A 15,403-nucleotide genomic window follows, 5' to 3' on the forward strand; every position below is an offset into this window, starting at 1 on the left:
AAGACATGGTCCCAGCATGTCAAATATTTAAAATAAAATAGTCCATGGGAAATTAAAATATGTTGTCAAGATGACCATGTTTTAGTTCTACTGTATCTTGTAGATCTCCTATTTCAGTATATGATTTAAAATCTCTACCTTCAAAGTAGCAGTAGTGTTAATTGTGTTATTTATTTATTTATTTTTAAAGATTTTATTTATTTATTTGAGAGAAAGAATGAGAGAGAGAGCACATGAGAGGAGGGAGGGTCAGAGGGAGAAGCAGACCCCGTACCGAGCACGGAGCCCGATGTGGGACTCGATCCCAGGACTCTAGGATCATAACCTGAGCCGAAGGCAGTCACTTAACCAACTGAGCCACCCAGGTGCCCAGTGTTAATTGTGTTATTTAAACCACAAAAGCAAAGCTTTGTTACTTTAGATGTTTCCTTTTACTATTTCTTTCTGTCTTTCAATATATGGCTATTTCATCTTAATTTAAATTTCTCTTTACTTTTTTAAAGCGTTCCTCAAAATCTTTAATAGGAAAAATAATTCAGTACACAAAATATCCAGGAATGGAAACATACATCATAGTTTTGTTTGAATGTTCTCTTCAAAGTACAAGTACACAATCACAAGAAAATGCTAAAAAAATTTTAAAAATAAGGAATGCTATCAGTGCTTTCTCTCTCTCTCCACTATTTCTTTTTCTCTCTGTTCCTCTATTTGCTATCATATTACTTTTCTGTTATCTCCTTTCTCTTCAGTCTTCTCCAAGGTCAAAATACACATATGTTTCCAAGTTAAATGTAGAGCTCTAATTAGTGCTTTATCTCATTACAAAGCCACGGAATTTGCAATTAATTCAAATTTAATTAATTTGACAGCTTCTATTCAGAGAAAGAACTGCTTCAAATTAGCACCATGTTTTTCCTCAAATTTAAGTAATTATGTATATTCCACAAAATAAAATTTGGCTTTTTTAATGAAATAACACTAGCCAGCATTGGGATAATCTGAAAACTGTGATATTATTTATTTACAGCCACAATGTCATAATCATTAGGCTATAGTGTGGCAAGATATTTCAGATTCCTACTTTCAGCTGTTTCTTAACATCATCATTTTCTAGCTTTTTTAGTCATTTGAATAAATTCACCTCAATGATGTCATTTGCATAAACTCACAAATTCCCAAATAAAAATTGAATAATATTGAAGCCAAAGAAATAAACAATTCTCTTTTTTGCTTATTTTTTAAATTTAAATTCGTTAGTTAACATACAGTGTAATATTAGTTTCATGTGTACAATATGGTGATCCAACACTTCCTCACAACACCCAGTGCTCATCACAAGTGCACTCCTTAATCCCTATCACCTCTTTTGTCCAGTCCAAACCCCACCTACCTCCCCTCTGGTAACCATTCAGTTTGTTCTCTATAGTTAAGAGTCTGTTTCTTGGTTTGCCCCGCTCTCTCTCTCTCTCTTTTTTTCCTTTGCTCCTTTGTCTTTTTTTAAAAAAATTTTATTTATTTATCTGACAGAGACAGACAGTGAGAGCAGGAACACAAGCAGGGGGAGTGGGAGAGGGAGAAGCAGGCTTCCCGCGGAGCAGGGAGCCCGATGTGGGACTAAATCCCAGGACTCTGGGCTCATGACCTGAGCCGAAGGCAGACGCTTAACGACTGAGCCACCCAAGATCCCTGCTCCTTTGTCTTGTTTCTTAAATTCCACATATGAGTGAAATCATATGGGATTTGTCTTATTCTGACTGACTTATTTCACTTAGCATAATATTCTTTAGCTCCATCCATGTCGCTGCGAATGGCAGGATTTCATTCTTCTTTATGACTAATATTCCATTGAAGATATAGATATCTTCTTTATCATGTGTGTATATATACCATGGAATACTCAATTTCTATTTAACAACAAAAATAGAAGTATTTTAATTAGACATTACAAACTTAGCTCATGCATGAATGCCTAATTTTGAAAAGCATTTGGATAAAATTCTTCGATTCATCTCTGTTTTGTCATTCAAAGAAAAATAAAATATATTATAAATCAACATTTTTTTACATGGTAAAATTATAATTTGGGAAGAAAAATTATCGATAATCCACCCCTCCTATCAGAATAATTGAAAAACACAGGAATTGGCATCAGTACTGAAAATCATGCTGAGTCTGCTAAAATTGTTCTATAGAGAAACATTAGAGAAAGTGAACATGAAATTTTTTAAATTGAACTAATGTTTAAAAGTTCTTTGGAAGCTTCCGTGTGCCTCATTATTCACCCTTATATCTTTCTTTAAGTATGTATTTATTCTTCAATGTATTTATGATATTTTTATTGCTTGTTTGATGGAAAGTATAAATATTGAAACTATGAGTTTATTTTCAGTTTCTATTTATTTATTAATAATGAAATTTCCTTAAGATATTTGTGTACTTTATAAACTCTGCTTAGTGGCCATTTTCAAACACTGAGAAGCAAGCACATAAATCAAATGATAGTAATGGTGGAAATAAATCCCAAGGGTTTTTCAATGAATAAAATAATTCTTATACAACCCTAGCAATTTAGAAACTATTACAACAATGTCAAGTAGAGTTTAATTGGAATGTTCCAAGATAAATACGTTATCTTCTTGTGACCCTTTTAATTCATACCTGCCCTATGTCATCCTCAGAGTTTAGAATTTAGGGGGGATTAATTTAGTTCAAGGTCTCTACTTAATGTGTACCACACTAAATGAGACAATTGGCCCATTAAGCAATCCAAACCTCGGGGGTGATCCAGCAGTACTTCAGTGACCTCTGCAGCAGACTAATTTTCTCTGGTCCTCTGTGGGGGAAAAATCAGGAGTGAGAAAAGAGGGCACAAGGCCAAAATTATGTGCATTCTCCTTTGTTATAAATGCTGAAACTCATGGCCTTCTACATAGTACTAGACCTGTTCAGTCACCTAGACCTTTCCCTAAAGCATGTAAATGTCCCTCCAGGCATGAAACCATGAATAAGCTGTTCTTCATATACAACAAGACTAATATTTTATACAATCTCCCTATTGATGGAGTTAAAAGTTTAGTAATAAGGGTCAGGATCAATAGAAAACCCACATGTTCTCCCCAATTCATCTCTAATACCACATGACTATCATTTATCTGTTTACATGTTCGTATTAGAGCTAACTGCATTCTTCAGAGTAGGAGCCATATGTTAATTTTGTAACCTCAACATCAAGCACTTACCTGGTAAGTGATCAATTAATGCATGGTTGTTTTATAAATTATTGAATTAAAGCAAATTACCAAATTTTGGGTATTGTAGAAATTGAGGCATATAATGAATCATCAGTGTGCTCACAGCCTAGTTTCCTTAAAAATTTCTTTTATAAGATTATATTAGATAGAATTAAATTACCTTTTCAAAATACACAAAACATATGCATTTTAGTGTACCAGATACCTCTCACATTCAAAACTTATGTCTATCCATGAAGTTGAGAATTTGAGAATAGAAAAGAATCTGGATCACAAGTAATTAATAAATTTTTGTAGTGAACACTAAATGTGGTTAAGAAGATCATTTAAAAATATAAAATGGCATTTTATTTCTCCCAGAAAATGATATTATTATAAGCCAAACTTAGTATCTCTTCTGTTAATCACATTGTTCCCAGAATTACCAACATTCAAATTTACAATTATCCAGATTATTTAGTATGATTTAGTTTAAATATTACCATTACACTTGCTGATTTTTTTTTTTTTAGTTTTCTCCAAATTCTCTCCAACCCTATCACTCAAGATTTTTTTGAATTGGTAAAACCATCTCTAATTAGTGTTATCCTCTATTTTTTGCTTTCTCATTGAAAAGAAAACCAGAATTTTCTTCCAGACAATTCTGCTTAGTTCTTTGTGGGGCTATAATGTATTTATAGTGAGGATGGAAGCTACCAGCAGCACTCTGTGAAATGGGCTCAGCATACACACAAACCACAGGGACATATGAAAAAGCAAGTAAGTGAGAGCTTTACTAACATTTGCAAAATGTTTCCTTGGTAACAGATTCATACCTCAGGAAATAACTTTGAAAGCCCCCTGCAGCATCTTGAACATTTGGATCCTTTTGCACCAGGGAATTACAATGAAATATGTTCAACTGTGAATTTTAACAAATTGCTCCGATGGCGCTATTGGGTAAATATAAAAAACATCTGTGGTAGATTTGGGGATCTTGATAAATTACATCCAAATTCAATATGTTGAAACAAAAAATGAGAGGACAGATCATATTCAATATATATGTGTAAGTAGCATAGAGTGACTATAATACTTTATGTTTGGTGTCTTCCACTGTTAATAAATTGAGGAGGCAGAGTAAGATCAACTGGATGATGTGTATGGATTTTAAGTATCTACTGTTTTCAACTATATCACACAATTCCACATAAAGAAAATGCAAAAAAAAAAACACAAAAAAACAAAAAACGGTACCTAAACCAATACAGATTTACCATGTATCAAAGGTAAGAATAATATGGAAAACTGTTTCAAAGGTATTATATAACAAACAACATAAGTCATCTTTCAGAAGAATTACTGTAATACCTGGAGGCTAGCTGTGTTATGTCAGTTCACCCCTGTGACTCAGAGCTTATAGCATATAAAAGATATGTTAATATGCACATCCCTCTGAGAAGTACCGTGATTCACCATGATGTTACTGTATAATGATAATGTGTGCTTCATTCGTGATGGATGGTTCTGGGAAGATGTCAAGGAAGCACAATGATTGCCTTCTGATATAAGTGGTGACCAACATAACCAGTAGAATTATCACTTCATGATCCCATAACATTTATAGTACCTTAGCCATAGACGCCCGCGATGAATAGAAAACCTGTCCTCAAGAAAAATACAGCTAATTAGGAGATGCAAGATGAGCACTAGATTAGAAGAATCATATCCATATAAATGTAATTTCTCAAAACACAAAAGGAATTCTACCACAAGCGTTTTAAAAGTCACTGTATGAAAGTGATGAAGGAGGCACCTGGGTGGCTCAGTCGTTAAGAGTCTGCCTTCAGCTCAGGTCATGGTCCCAGGGTCCTGGGATCGAGTCCCGCATCGGGCTCCCTGCTCAGTGGGGAGCCTGCTTCTCCCTCTCTCACTCCCCCTGCTTGTGTTCCCTCTCTCGCCATGTCTCTCTCTGTCAAATAAGTAAATAAAATCTTTAAAAAAATAAAAAACAAAAAAAAGCGATGAAGAACATGAACACTGAAGCCAGACTACCTGAATTAAAAACTTGGTTGCACCATCTGCTAGTAGTAGATGGTATGACTATCACCATCTATTTAGGCAAATTTTCTCCGGTCTTTTTTTGCTGTAAAATTCAGATACTTCCAGAACTGTAGTGAAAATTTAATGAATTGATAGTTAGTAAAAAAAAAAACACAAAACTTTAAAATAATGCCTGTGAATTGAAATAGGAACAGCATTTTTATTAGACTTTTTCAGACTGCAAGGAACAAAGGCACACTTGTATTAATTCAGGCAATAAAAGTTTATTATAAAGATATGGAGAAATTACGAAAATAATATTGGCCACCAGAATATAAACTCCACAAGGATGAGAGTTCTCCTGTTCACTAATGAATCGCCCACTTAGAATATGCACTTGGCACATAAGCACTTGATAAGTATTTGTGGAATGAATAACACTGCAAAGCCAATATTTCTAGACATTGGAACATTATTCAAAATATATGCCAAAACTCTAGCAATAAATAACTACTTGGTCATACCCTCACAGCAGACATATACAGCTTCCTCTCCTCTATGGCTCACGATTTCATGGCTGTGGGCCTCAAGCATACTGTGTGTTTACTTCCAACTTCTCCTGTGAGTAACAACTGAGTCTTTCCTAGATGTTTCTCTCAGTATAATGGCTTCTCTGGACTTTTCCTATCTCTATACTGTTTCTCAGCTCTGCTCCCATTACCAACTGCTAACCTTCCCATCAGTCTCCTAGTCAACCCCCCGAAGCAAGAATTTAATAGGTTCAGCCAGTCACATTCTAATATAGTCTGCTTCTATTGGGCAGGGTTTTGCATTTAGGTTACCTCTTAATCTGTTAGCCGCTTGATGAGTGGTCCTGATTTGGTTTGGGCAACCAGTACTGGTTTCATTAGCTGTGGTAAGATAAGAGAGTCATCTAGAATAGAGCTGGTATGGTATGCAATCTGTGTGTGAGAAAATATCAAGAAGAATGAACAAAAGGCACTCATTTGGAGGCTTCCTAGAAAGGGACTATACAAATAGCAAAAAAGTTTACTTGTCCTATCCAAGCAAATTCATAAAACATTATGGCTTCATTTGGGAAAGGGGGAAAACCCTCAGGTATACTAAATAATAAGTTCATTGGTGAGATGCAACCACTTACATGTAAAGGAATAGTTTACAAATAGCTCAACCAGCAGAAGTAATTGTAAGAGGGATGAAATGTCCATTTATGAGGTATCCCATTATTCACCAGTCACACCACCAAAATAAAATAAGACTAGTAAAAATTTATGGAAAGAGCATTAGATGTCAGGGGTTGCCTGTCCCTTTGCCAATCCATTCTTACATGTATGAAGATCCTTGAAACAGAGCCAGTTGCAGAATGTGGAGTTGTATTTCCATAGACATTGGAACACAAACTAGGTCCCACTATGGCATATTTTAGTCTATTACAAGACTCCCATGGTCATTAAATATTTTGCACATGCACATAAATTAAATTATGTAACCATACATCACATCTTTAATTTATTAAAAGAGGCCATTATAACTCAAAACTACCACCAATATCATTGCTAAGGTGAATCTGAAGTTCAGTTTTTCCTCCAACTACTTCAATCATAGCCTGATGAGAGTTTTCAGTTCATATCTCTAGTACAATGATGAGCACAAGAAAAACACATTCGTTGGTTTGTTTTTATTGTGCCCTGAATGTTTCTTATTTGAGCAGAGAAGTTCTAATATAAGAAAAGAAAAATGTCTATGTTCCAAAAGCTAAGATGGCATTTAGAGGCATAGAAGAAATTCCCACAAAATCTTCCTCTTGCTTTCATATTCCTTCTCACTAAGCTGTTTCTTCATCATTTATCTGTACTTTGCCAGTCCTCTCTTCTTCAACTGCAGTTTTCTAGGCCTCTCATTTTTCTTTGTCTTACTAGATATATTTAACAATGTAATATATTTAAAGTATCTAATGTGAATAAAGCCCCAGGCAGTCAGGAAAAAAAAAATGTACAAAGTGTGTGTACCATGTGCTAATTTGATATAAAGTATGCATTGTGAAGCGATTCCCACAATCAAGTTAATTAACCCATCTATCACGTCACACTTTCCTTAAAGAAAAACGTACTTTTTTTTAAAGATTTTATTTTATTTATTTGAGAGAGAAAGAGTGAGAGAAGGAGAGCACAAGAGAGGGTAGGGTCAGAGGGAGGAGCAAACTCCCTGCTGAGCAGGGACCGGATACGGGACTCGATCCCGGGACTCCAGGATCATGACGTGAGCCGAAGGCAGTCGCTTAACCAACTGAACCACCCAGGCGCCCCAAGAAAAACACATTCTTAAGAATAAATTGCAAAAAAGGTGAAAGATACACATTGTATTAATCAGTGCTTAATAAAAGTTGAAGACTTAAAACTCTAAATTTTATAACATCTTTGAGATGTCATTCACATATAATTAAAATGTACAACTCAGGGGCCTGAGTGGCTCAGTCCGTTAAGCGTCTGCCTTTGGCTCAGATCCTGGGGTCGGGCTCCCTGCTCATCGGGGAGTCTGCTGCGCCCTCTGCCCTTGCCCCTCCCCTCTGCCGGTGCTCTCTCTCACTCTTTCTCTCCAAATAAATAAATAAAATATTTTGAAAAATAAAATGTACAACTCAGTGGTTTTTTAGTATAATCACAGTTATGTAACCACCATCACTGATTCCGGAACATTTTCTCACCTTGAAAAGAAACTCCCTACCCATTATCATTTACTCTTGAATTTCCTCCTATCCCTCTCCCATCCATTGGCAACCACTGTCTCTATGGATCTGCCTATTCTGAACACCTCACATAAATTAAATTCTACAGTATGTGGCTTTTTTTGTGTCTGGCTTTTTTCACTTAGCATACTATTTTCAAGGTTCATCCATGTTGTATCATGAATCAATATTTTACTCCTTTTTCACAGCAGAATAATATCCCATTGTATGAATATAACAGATGTGGGGTTTTGTTATAGCATTTAGAAATACAATGAACAGAATTGCTGAGACCCCATTGTGCAGAGCACCCTTCTGGTCAAGGACAGGTAAAATGCCATCTACAAGCAAACATAATTCAACTGTTTGGGCTAAAATGGTCAATCAATTCAGTTTACAAGTCTCTAAAAGTAGCAACTCAAAATGTGATTTAACTGAACACTCATCTCAGAAAAGCATTCAGTATGAATATAAAGTGTTCAAATATAAAAAATAATAGTTAATTTTTCATCTCCTCATATTTTTGAGAATTATATCCTATTTTGTTTTCATTATTAAGCAGAGTCTTAGTTGATAAGAAGACAATGTAAGATATTGTAGATCACACATTGTTCCCAACTATAATATGGAAACAATCCAGGCATCATGCTCTTCAGATTCTTTGGGATTGAGTCATATCTGCATTATTAGTCAAATTACAAGATTGTAATATATTCAACTATTTTAAAACATATTTATTTTAGGGGTGCCTGGGTGGTTCAGATGGTTAAGTGTCTGCCTTCGGCACAGGTCATGACCCCAGGGTTCTGGGATCGAACCCCACATCGGGCTCCCAGATCAGTAGGGAGTCTGTTTCTCCCTCTACCTCTGCCTCTCTCCCTGCTCATGCTCTCTCTCTGTATCTCTCTGTATCAAATGAATAAACTTAAAAAAATTTTAAAAAAACAATGCATTTATTGTATACTGGGGATGTCCTAAACACTGTCCACAATGTAAATATATTCACTGTTACTTGATATGACCATTCTAAGGCAGTGACATACGATTGCCATGTATTAGAATTATTACATAATTCACTGAGCAAGTATTCTGTAAACATGATGTAGTTAACCTGCAGTCAACCTATATGCTTGGAGAATGGGTTTTCTTTTTTAAATTGAGTATAAATATAAGAACCTATTTTAATTTGAGTACTGCTATAGAAAATTTTTCAAAGACTTGGTACTTTGCTTTTCTGTTATAGTAAGTATGATCCAGTAAGAGGGTAAAATTATGTTGTCTGAAAAGATGAAAATTTAAATGCCAAAAGGCAATCATTCTATATACAATTTTTGTTGTACGGAAATAGAGATGCAGAAGTACATAGCAAACATACATGCTTAATTTATCTTTCCTCTTGGATATTAAATCAAGAAAGTAAATCCATGTATACCCCATTAATTAAGCCTTCTTACTTTACTTGGGTACCAGTTAATTTAGGTTTTGTATTATGTTAATATTGTTAATTTAGGTTAATGTATTTATGAACTTTATACTTTAATTTTTTGGATTGGATCTTTCAGTTTGTTTTTAAACTCCTTGCCTTTTCTTGCCATGCTACTCATAATACGGCAACTATAAAGATTTTTTTTTCTGTGAGATATATGTTTTATGTAACTCCTCAGGAATAATGTCCAAAATCAGAAAAAGCAGAATAAATAAATGATGGAAGAGTCTAAGTGTATTGGACATTGAATGAGAAAGTAAGAGTTTGCATGAAAACAGCAAGTTAAAGGCAACTAAGAAAATATATGCTTGACACTAAAATTACAAAATCTGAAAAAAAATGAACAGCATAAATTAATTTAAGGCTTTCAACACAGTTACTTCTCAGGTGGATGTTTTATGAAGAGAAACAAGAGCTGAACTCAACGAGAAACACAACCAGCAACTTTAATCAAATTCTATGCTTGGGGGAAAAATGCCTTGTCCATTTGAAAGCCTAATGATTTCTTCATTAAGCAAGAAAGCTGATAAAAGTTGCTGTCCTACTGGAAAAAAACTACTATTTTTTGTTGCTGCTGTTCAGAGACCTATTTCACCTAAATTCTTATGAGAACCTTTGAATTTTGAAGAAACTCCTTTTATTATAATAAAGTACCTTCAAAATAGCATGATTGGGCACTCCAAACTAGCCAACTTGAATTCACCAGTCATATACTGATCTAAGTTTGGAAAACTTTTTGACTCTGTAAGAATAACATCTTTTTTGACATTCATTGGATTATTTACATTGAGAGTAACTGGGTGCTCTCCAGGACATAAAACAATATCATTGTCCTATTTATCTCATGTGACCTGCCCATTCACTGCAATGGCACTGGATCCTCTTAATATCAAATATTTAGGGTATTTGTTATAAACCAATACATTATTATCTATATCATACTTATATCTGGTTTTAACCTCACTCATTCTATCTATCTCCCAAAGGCAACCTTATAACCGCCAAACCTAGTGGACACTTCCATGCCTTGATTTTTAGGGACCTTCTCTGGCAGCTATGTTCAATTCTAGCTCTCTTTTCATCTCACACTGCATGTTATCCGCAGGCAATTCCATCTAAACAAAAAGCTTCCACTATCACTTATGTGTGACAACTCTCAAATCAACAACAACTCAGTTCACGCTCCCGGGTTCTAAATTCCTATTTTTCCATCTGTATGCCCCGTAGACACATTAAACTCATTTCTAATGCCAGACTTAGCATAACCCAAAACATAACTTCCTTGTATTCTCTCTCACTCTCAGAAATATCACTAGAGTGTGCCATGTTCTCTCTCTCTTTTTTTTTAACGTGGCAGACTTTCAATGAGGAAGAAAAAATTTAGTACAATTAGCTGTAATCATGAGATAATGTTGAAAACATTTAATGAGTTTTTTAAAAAGGTATTACATTAGGGATATCTGTAATCTATTTTTCTTTCTCTTTAGTTTAAAAAAACATATAATTTCCATACTCTAATTCTACTGGGTTGTAAAACTATTTAAAAGCCAAACCTAACAAATGAAACATTTAAAAAAATGTAATAGAACAGCCAAACACACCAGAATGTTATATTGTTAAGACTGTAATATGCAGTCTGTCTAAAGTCCCTTCTCATTAAAAGTTAGAGAATTTATATCATTAATCACATAGCTTCTAATGGGATTTATTTCAGGTGTATGCTTAGATTTAAACATTCTAGCAAGATACAATTTTTTTCTCCATAACACATTAATACTTTTAAGATATCAAGAAGTAAATTTTAATGAAGGTAAAACATTTCTACGACAGAAGAGAATAGGCTATATATGAAGATTTTTTATGCTTTGGTATGAGAGACATTGAATGGGCTATAAAAATTTAGAATATTTCTGCCCATGGTTATTTATGACTTTTGTCTCTTATAAACTTTACTTGGAGACTCTACTTGTCTTTTGTAATCTTTGCTGGAAAGTTATTTTCCAGACTGTTGACAGGAAATGACATTGGAGATAAGGAAGGAAAGAATGTGGATCAATATGTTTTCAAATTATCTGAAACTTCTCTGTCTCACCATCCACTCTTTCATTTAGTTGACCATTATGTGTTCTGATATCTTATATCTGTTCCCTTTGCCATTGTTAAAGTTCAGATATTAATCTGTTCTCATATGAATTCCCAACTATTTCCATGTTGCAGGTTTTAGTCACTCCCCAGTCAGTTCAGAAGGTTAGTTCTAAAAAGAAAGACAGGCTACAATCAGGTTGCATCACTGCTGAGAATTCTCTAGTGGAACTCTATTATTGATAAAATACTAAGAAAGCCTTTCATGGTCTGGAAGTCGTACTGTTCCAGCCCTGTCCCTCATGTAGGACCTACAAATATCTTTTGCTCCGAATATATTAAATTAGTTACAAATTTTTAACATTACCACATTTCAGAGGGAGGATTATACCTGGCATTTTCTCTAATACCCATGGTTAACAATGTGTTATCATGTGTACAATACTCAATTGCCCTTGGAAAATGTTATCAAATAAATTATAGAAACATACTGAATATCGTAAACCCAGGCTTTTCCTCTGGGCTCTTCTCCTGACTTCCAAAATATTCTATGTATACATCCATTTTAACAGCTATTCCCTATTCTACCATTGTTTTTCTTGATTGTCTCCTCAGATTTACTGAGTTCTTTGATATCAATCTTTATTTTTTTTAATTGCTATATGCCTATGACTAACACAACATCTAATGATTAGTAATACTCAATAAATAACTTTTGAATAAATAAAATAGTGAACATATTAGACAGAAGCATAGTAGGCCCTCAGGAAGGGCGAAAGTATAATACAAAATGCCAATCTTAACCTTATGATCAATGTTATGGGATTTATATTTAAATCTATATCTATATTTATATCTATAATTACTTCTTTGATTTGATTTAGCATTTTAAAACATTAAGCAGGCTACAAATATGAAAGTGACCTTTATTTGCCTTTCTAGCAAAATGGAGACCAAATTTAAAGAGAATATAATAACAAAATGAATTATAAAATCAATCTTTCAGTGATGGTATCTCCATAACACCCAACCTCTGTTGGTAGAATTCTATTTTAGTTTCATTAGGCACATTGTTGTCTTCAGGACATGCCCTGTGGGGTGTAAACCTCCAGAAGCTCTTTACTTTAAGCACACTGACAAACGATTGTGAAATTACTTGTGATCCAGTTTGAAATTTAAAGTAGAAACATTTTGTACCAAGTTGAGAAAGTCTTAAGCAAACAATAACTTTGGCATATACCTTAGAGGAACTTATGCCATGCTTATTTTCAGTATTTAAAATTAAATGTGTATGTTCAGCACTATAACATTCCATGTTACTTTTTTGTTTTTATTTTTGAGATAAAACACCTTCTCTTTCGGCCGGGCCACCGAGCTCCTTGGCCGGCGGCGGTTGCAGCGGCGATGGAGGAAGTCAAAGTTTGCCTCCACCCGGGGACAGCTTCGGGGCCGGGACAGCTTCGGGGCCGGGACAGCTTCGGGGCCGGGGACAGCTTCCTCCGGACGCTCCGCGAGCTTTGCGGCCGCCGCAGGTCTGTCACAGGACCATGGGGTTGCCCAAGGGGCCGGAGGGCCAGGGTCTCCCGGAGGTAGAAACAAGTGAAGATGAAGAACAAAATGTCAAGCTGACTGAAATTCTGGAGCTTTTGGCTGCAGCTGGGTATTTCAGGGCAAGAATTAAAGGCTTATCACCTTTTGACAAGGTAGCAGGAGGAATGATTTGGTGCATTACCACTTGCAGCTTTGACATAGACGTTAATCTACTCTTTCAGGAAAACTCTACAATAGGACAAAAAGTAACACTATCAGAAAAAGTCGTCTCAGTCCTGCCAAGGATGAAGGGTCCACACCAGCTGGAGCCCCACCACATCCAGGGCATGGATTTTATTCACATATTTCCTGTTGTCCAGTGGCTGGTGAAGCCAGCTATAGAAACAAAGAAAGAGATGGGTGACTACATCCGCTCCTACTCCATATCCCCAGTTCCAGAAAACCTACTGTCTCCCTGAGGATGATGACTTCATAAAGAGAAAAGAAAAGGCCATCAATCCAGTTGTCTACTTTTCAGATGTTTACAAGCCCCATCGGAAATACAAACGCCAACAGGGAGCAGAAGAGCGGCTCAATGAAGAATCTCGAGTCCATGCCACGCTTCTGGAATATGGTAGGAGATATGGATTCAGCCGCCAGAGCAAAACAGAGAAGGCCAAGGACAAGAAGACGGCACTTCCCGCAGGGCTCTCGGCTGCTGGAAAAGATGATGCCCATGAGGAAAATGAGTTTCAAGTTGCTGAAGAGCAGCATATTCAGTCCTTGATGACCAAGATGACCGCCATGGTGAGTGAGGAGAGCCGCCTCACCGCCAGCTTGGTGGGCCAAATCGTGAGACTCTGTTCCGCCGAGATCAAGCAGATCATGTGCGAGTACTCAGAGAAGCAGTCTGAGCTGTCAGCTGAAGAAAGTCCAGAAAAATTAGGAACCTCCCAGCTTCATCGTCGAGAAGTCATCTCCTTGAACAAGCAGAGTCTGCAGAAGACCAAACATCTGGAAGAGCTACAGGCAAGTCATACCAGCCTACAAGCCAGATAGGATGAAACAAAGCAAACTCTGACAGAGCTGAAGCATCACAGTGAGAAGCTGGACAAAGAGCAAGCAGCCCTGGAGAAGACAGAATCCAAAGAGGATCCCGGTAACCTGCAGAACTTGAGAGCACTTGTAGCCATGAATGAAAATCTGAAAAGTCAGGAACAAGAGTTTAAAGCACATTGTCGAGAGGAGATGACACGGCTGCAGCAGGAAATTGAAAACCTGAAAGTCAAGAGAGTGCCAGGGGGAGAGGAGAAGAGCCTGTCTGCTGGAGAGCCACATGGTGCCCTAAGCCCTGTGATGACTCATAATGAAGACCTAGACAGATGGTATAACATGGAGAAAGAGAAACTTTACAAGATCCATTTACTACAGCCTCAAAGAAATCAAGAAATAGCAATTGTGCATAGCAAGACTGGTGAAGTACCCAGCCGAGCTGAGCTAATACAGTATCAGAAGAGATTTACTGAACTCTACCACCAGATTTCCACAGTGCACAAAGAAACCAAGCAGTTCTTCACTTTATATAATACCCTGGATGGTAAAAAGGTTTATTTGGAAAAAGAGATCAGCCTGCTGAACTCAATTCATGAGAACTTCTCACAAGCCATGGTCTCCCCTACTGCCAGGGACCAGTTTTTATGTCAAATGGAACAGATCATAGAAAGAATTAAGCAGAGCAGAATGAAGATGGAAAAGAAGAAGCAAGAGAACACGATGAGAAGAGACCAGTTGAACGACCAGTACCTGGAACTGTTGGAAAAGCAGAGGCTGTACTTGAAGACTGTGAAGGAGTTCAAGGAGGAGGGCTGCAGAATGAAGTGTTGCCGTCCAAGGTGAAAGCCAAGGCCTCCTGAAATTTCCCAGACATCATCGTATGCCATTGATTTTTTTTTTCCTTTAACGCCATATATCAACTGCAAGATGATGAAATGGTTCTGAACACTACAGTAGAGAGAGGCAGGGGTCATAGTCTCAACACCCGGATATTTTCTTTCTCCCATTTGCTTCCATTTCATCTCTCTGTTGTTGATGAAATCAGACGGTATAAACATGATGACTTGGATAACACCCGTCATCCTATGAGGAAACGTGGGCAGTATTCGTTCTGTGTCAGGTCAACTTGAATTTCTCCAGTAACACTGCACATATGAAGGTACCTTGTATTTGTATGGACTCTCTGAATAAAAAGGAATTCATTTGTTCAGCAAAAAAAAAGAAGAAGAAGAA

The 15,403-nt window shown here is 36.4% G+C and overlaps 1 pseudogene; it reads left to right on the plus strand.

The window, feature by feature from the left end:
* The first annotated feature begins 13,102 nt into the window (after positions 1 to 13,102).
* On the plus strand, positions 13,103 to 15,030 carry LOC114217510 (coiled-coil domain-containing protein 93 pseudogene; annotated as a pseudogene).
* Positions 15,031 to 15,403: the final 373 nt, after the last annotated feature.

The sequence above is a fragment of the Eumetopias jubatus genome, unplaced genomic scaffold (assembly GCF_037043125.1).
Source record: "Eumetopias jubatus isolate StellerSeaLion01/CBP00866 unplaced genomic scaffold, mEumJub1_p1.0 scaffold_2, whole genome shotgun sequence".
In the NCBI taxonomy this organism is placed as follows: domain Eukaryota; kingdom Metazoa; phylum Chordata; class Mammalia; order Carnivora; family Otariidae; genus Eumetopias; species Eumetopias jubatus.